Source organism: Lates calcarifer, linkage group LG5 (genome assembly GCF_001640805.2).
Source record: "Lates calcarifer isolate ASB-BC8 linkage group LG5, TLL_Latcal_v3, whole genome shotgun sequence".
NCBI lineage: Eukaryota > Metazoa > Chordata > Actinopteri > Centropomidae > Lates > Lates calcarifer.
The window spans coordinates 18,789,419-18,796,195 of record NC_066837.1 but is presented as its reverse complement, the minus strand read 5'-3'; positions in this window follow the sequence as shown (position 1 = coordinate 18,796,195).

Here is a 6,777-nt window from a genome sequence, read left to right as displayed (position 1 = left end):
ACATTATTGGTATGTTGCAAATTGTTTCTATTATTACACTTTTTTATGTTAGCACTTTTGTTACATGATTTTTTTTCTTTGGCTGAAGTGTCTCTTTCTTTCAAAATTATATTTTTATAACTGAATAAACTGTTGATATGAGGTTTCAGAAATATTTTGATGATGTGTTTTTTATAGAAATAAAAATATATATTAAATATCATTTTAATCTCAGCGCTCTGTGTTGGACTGTTGATGTGAAGCTGTGTGTGAATTACCTTGTCTCTGAAATTATGGACAATGTCTTTGTGATTGTGGACGATGTCTCTCTCATCTTTGACAAGGTCTCTCTGATCATGGACCATGTTTCTGCAATTGTGGACAAAGTGGTGACACCTGGAGGGAATTAAAGAGAAATATACAAAGGAAAATGATCAATACACTACTACCTATTCCTCATCAACAGTTTAACCATGAAAACAGATAAATATTCAACATTACAACTGAACCATAACATTTAACAAAACACTTTGATGCCTATACCATCTCACTACTGGTAATGCAAGTTACTTTTACATTACTTCTATCAATAATGTAAAGTAATACAATTGCTTTTATTCTAACACTTTTCTGATATACTGAATACTGGACATAAACAGTTTAATATCAGTATTCTGTGTTGGACAGTTGACGTAAAGCTGTTTCTGAATTACCTGGAGGCCTCAGTCCTGGTCTCAAAGAACTTCTTCATTGCATGGAGACCCTCTGCGATCGTGGACTACGTCTCTGCGATCACGGACAATGTCTCTGAGATTATGGACAAAGTCTCTGTGATCATGGACAATGTCTTTGTGATCGTGGACGATGTCTCTGAGATCATAGACGGTGTCTCTGTGATCATCGACAATGTCTCCATGATCGCGGGCAGTGCCGTCAAATCGGTGACCCCCGTCTCCGCCGATTCTATCGCAAGGTCTCTACGAAGCATGGGACAATGTCTCTGATCAAGGACAACATCTCTCTCATCTTTGACAAGGTCTCTGCGATCACGGACAATGTATCTGATCGTGGACGATGTCTCCCTCATCCTCAACAATGTCTCTCTGATCATGGACCGTGTTTCTGCAATTGTGGACAAAGTGGTGACACCTGGAGGGAATTAAAGAGAAATATACAAAGGAAAATGATCAATACACTACTACCTATTCCTCATCAACAGTTTAACCATGAAAACACAGATAAATATTCAACATTACAACTGAACCATAACATTTAACAAAACACTTTGATGCCTATACCATCTCACTACTGGTAATGCAAGTTACTTTTACATTACTTCTATCAATAATGTAAAGTAATACAATTACTTATACATTATCTTTATATCGCAGATTACTTTTATTCTAACACTTTTCTGATATACTGAATACTGGACATAAAGAGTTTAATCTCAATATTCTGTGTTGGACAGTTGACGTAAAGCTGTTTGTGAATTACCTGGAGGCCTCAGTCCTGGTCTCAAAGAACTTCTTCATTGCATGGAGACCCTCTGCGATCGTGGACTACGTCTCTGTGATCACGGACAATGTCTCTGAGATTATGGACAAAGTCTCTGTGATCATGGACAATGTCTTTGTGATCGTGGACGATGTCTCTGAGATCATAGACGGTGTCTCTGTGATCATCGACAATGTCTCCATGATCGCGGGCAGTGCCGTCAAATCGGTGACCCCCGTCTCCGCCGATTCTATCGCAAGGTCTCTACGAAGCATGGGACAATGTCTCTGATCAAGGACAACATCTCTCTCATCTTTGACAAGGTCTCTGCGATCACGGACAATGTATCTGATCGTGGACGATGTCTCCCTCATCCTCAACAATGTCTCTCTGATCATGGACCGTGTTTCTGCAATTGTGGACAAAGTGGTGACACCTGGAGGGAATTAAAGAGAAATATACAAAGGAAAATGATCAATACACTACTACCTATTCCTCATCAACAGTTTAACCATGAAAACACAGATAAATATTCAACATTACAACTGAACCATAACATTTAACAAAACACTTTGATGCCTATACCATCTCACTACTGGTAATGCAAGTTACTTTTACATTACTTCTATCAATAATGTAAAGTAATACAATTGCTTTTATTCTAACACTTTTCTGATATACTGAATACTGGACATAAACAGTTTAATATCAGTATTCTGTGTTGGACAGTTGACGTAAAGCTGTTTCTGAATTACCTGGAGGCCTCAGTCCTGGTCTCAAAGAACTTCTTCATTGCATGGAGACCCTCTGCGATCGTGGACTACGTCTCTGCGATCACGGACAATGTCTCTGAGATTATGGACAAAGTCTCTGTGATCATGGACAATGTCTTTGTGATCGTGGACGATGTCTCTGAGATTATGGACAAAGTCTCTGTGATCATGGACAATGTCTTTGTGATCGTGGACGATGTCTCTGAGATCATAGACGGTGTCTCTGTGATCATCGACAATGTCTCCATGATCGCGGGCAGTGCCGTCAAATCGGTGACCCCCGTCTCCGCCGATTCTATCGCAAGGTCTCTACGAAGCATGGGACAATGTCTCTGATCAAGGACAACATCTCTCTCATCTTTGACAAGGTCTCTGCGATCACGGACAATGTATCTGATCGTGGACGATGTCTCCCTCATCCTCAACAATGTCTCTCTGATCATGGACCGTGTTTCTGCAATTGTGGACAAAGTGGTGACACCTGGAGGGAATTAAAGAGAAATATACAAAGGAAAATGATCAATACACTACTACCTATTCCTCATCAACAGTTTAACCATGAAAACAGATAAATATTCAACATTACAACTGAACCATAACATTTAACAAAACACTTTGATGCCTATACCATCTCACTACTGGTAATGCAAGTTACTTTTACATTACTTCTATCAATAATGTAAAGTAATACAATTACTTATACATTATCTTTATATCGCAGATTACTTTTATTCTAACACTTTTCTGATATACTGAATACTGGACATAAAGAGTTTAATCTCAATATTCTGTGTTGGACAGTTGACGTAAAGCTGTTTGTGAATTACCTGGAGGCCTCAGTCCTGGTCTCAAAGAACTTCTTCATTGCATGGAGACCCTCTGCGATCGTGGACTACGTCTCTGTGATCACGGACAATGTCTCTGAGATTATGGACAAAGTCTCTGTGATCATGGACAATGTCTTTGTGATCGTGGACGATGTCTCTGAGATCATAGATGGTGTCTCTGTGATCATCGACAATGTCTCCATGATCGCGGGCAGTGCCGTCAAATCGGTGACCCCCGTCTCCGCCGATTCTATCGCAAGGTCTCTACGAAGCATGGGACAATGTCTCTGATCAAGGACAACATCTCTCTCATCTTTGACAAGGTCTCTGCGATCACGGACAATGTATCTGATCGTGGACGATGTGTCCCTCATCCTCAACAATGTCTCTCTGATCATGGACCGTGTTTCTGCAATTGTGGACAAAGTGGTGACACCTGGAGGGAATTAAAGAGAAATATACAAAGGAAAATGATCAATACACTACTACCTATTCCTCATCAACAGTTTAACCATGAAAACACAGATAAATATTCAACATTACAACTGAACCATAACATTTAACAAAACACTTTGATGCCTATACCATCTCACTACTGGTAATGCAAGTTACTTTTACATTACTTCTATCAATAATGTAAAGTAATACAATTGCTTTTATTCTAACACTTTTCTGATATACTGAATACTGGACATAAACAGTTTAATATCAGTATTCTGTGTTGGACAGTTGACGTAAAGCTGTTTCTGAATTACCTGGAGGCCTCAGTCCTGGTCTCAAAGAACTTCTTCATTGCATGGAGACCCTCTGCGATCGTGGACTACGTCTCTGCGATCACGGACAATGTCTCTGAGATTATGGACAAAGTCTCTGTGATCATGGACAATGTCTTTGTGATCGTGGACGATGTCTCTGAGATCATAGACGGTGTCTCTGTGATCATCGACAATGTCTCCATGATCGCGGGCAGTGCCGTCAAATCGGTGACCCCCGTCTCCGCCGATTCTATCGCAAGGTCTCTACGAAGCATGGGACAATGTCTCTGATCAAGGACAACATCTCTCTCATCTTTGACAAGGTCTCTGCGATCATGGACAATGTATCTGATCGTGGACGATGTCTCCCTCATCCTCAACAATGTCTCTCTGATCATGGACCGTGTTTCTGTAATTGTGGACAAAGTGGTGACACCTGGAGGGAATTAAAGAGAAATATACAAAGGAAAATGATCAATACACTATTACCTATTCCTCATCAACAGTTTAACCATGAAAACACAGATAAATATTCAACATTACAACTGAACCATAACATTTAACAAAACACTTTGATGCCTATACCATCTTACTACTGATAATGCAAGTTACTTTTACATTACTTCTATCAATAATCTAAAGTAATACAATTACTTATACATTATCTTTATATTGCAGATTACTTTTATTCTAACACTTTTCTGATATACTGAATACTGGACATAAAGAGTTTAATATCAGTATTCTGTGTTGGACAGTTGACGTAAAGCTGTTTCTGAATTACCTGGAGGCCTCAGTCCTGGTCTCAAAGAACTTCTTCATTGCATGGAGACCCTCTGCGATCGTGGACTACGTCTCTGCGATCACGGACAATGTCTCTGAGATTATGGACAAAGTCTCTGTGATCATGGACAATGTCTTTGTGATCGTGGACGATGTCTCTGAGATCATAGACGGTGTCTCTGTGATCATCAACAATGTCTCCATGATCGCGGGCAGTGCCGTCAAATCGGTGACCCCCGTCTCCGCCGATTCTATCGCAAGGTCTCTACGAAGCATGGGACAATGTCTCTGATCAAGGACAACATCTCTCTCATCTTTGACAAGGTCTCTGCGATCACGGACAATGTATCTGATCGTGGACGATGTCTCCCTCATCCTCAACAATGTCTCTCTGATCATGGACTGTGTTTCTGTAATTGTGGACAAAGTGGTGACACCTGGAGGGAATTAAAGAGAAATATACAAAGGAAAATGATCAATACACTATTACCTATTCCTCATCAACAGTTTAACCATGAAAACACAGATAAATATTCAATATTACAGCTGAACCACAACATTTAACAAACATTGTACTGTTTCAGAAAATTAACACTTGATTGTCATCACCTTCTGAAGAACTAACATCAACAAATACTTGAGAAAAAGTAAATGATTATTAATAGCGTGTCTATCAAGTTATCACTGAAGCAATCATGTATGTTACAGTGAACTGCACAACAATAATAAACACTTCAACATCAGTTAAGTCAGTTTTGGAATGCAGGAATTTAACTTATGTTTTGTATTATACTTCAGTAAAAAGTCTGACAGAATCATTATTTCACATTTCAACCTTCTTCTTATTAACACATATTTAAAATGTCTTGTTTTCGTTTAATGAATAACAACCAAATTCCAAACCAAAGACCAAAGGCCTTAACAGCAGCTTAAGTGAAAATTTTAAAGTAAATAAGTGTAGAACTGCTTGTTATTAAATCACCCTCTGACCAACAGCTAAAATTAACATACTTATGAACAACTCACATGAGACATTTCACAACGCAAATGCATTGTTTCACATTTTGTGACTTTCAAATAAAAGAATCTTTTCAGTTACATCATTGAAGTTTCTTTAAAAAGTGTTAAAATCTTGACTCGTGTGTATTGTCACACCCCTACTAGACATCATTACAGCTGAACCAGACCATTCTCCAAACATTAGAGGAATGTTTCAGAAAATGGGCTGTTACTGTTACTATCACATATGACAGGAAAAAGCATCACGTCCTTAAGAACGTGACAAAAAAACTGAGACGCAAAACAATCACTGTGAAATGCTGAACCGCCACAATAAAACAAAAAATGACCTCAACGAAATGTAAAATGATCAGTACAGGACACAGAACTACAGAGACGCAGTAAGAGCGATTGCATAGAAACAAAGAAGCTGACCATAAATAGATGTAAAATAGGCAAGTAAAGATGTAAAATGATCACAACGACATGATAATTAGACAGCAGACTACTAAACAGTTACCTTGGCTCCGGATGGTGCCCACAACTCACAGAAACCCAAACACACTTTAAACCACGCAAATAAAAACGACAAAAAGGGAAAAAAGCCCAGAAGACATAAAAAGATAAGGCTAAGGCTAATGCTAACGCTCACCACTAATGGTAACGCTAACATTCAGGTGTAAAGCAGCCAGGTACAGACGCGATACAATACAAAATGACCACAAGTAGACACAAAACGATGGCAACAACATGATAGACTGAGTTAAACATGATAGACTATAAACTGAGTTAAAATGACCAGTATGGAACAAAAAGTTACAAAGAGATGATGTTGGCAAATGTTGGCAAAGTGATTGTAAACAACTGCAACAGGTATTTAAAAAGACTATCAAGAGCTCGTTGTGTTTTCACCCATCCATACTGGGGGTCCACAACTCATGTCAGGGACACCTTAGTCACGAGAATACAAACACAAACGACTGAAAATTGAGTTAAGGTCAGAAGATTAAGTCAAAAGAGAAGGCTAATGCTAACGTTCGCTGCTAACGCAAATGCTAAAGCTTGCGCTAGCTAGTTTGCTCCTTAGCCTTACGTTCGCTCTGCAGGCGTGTTCAGTATCTAGCCCCACTCGCGTTTGAGAAAACAGCTTGTTTTAGTATCCAT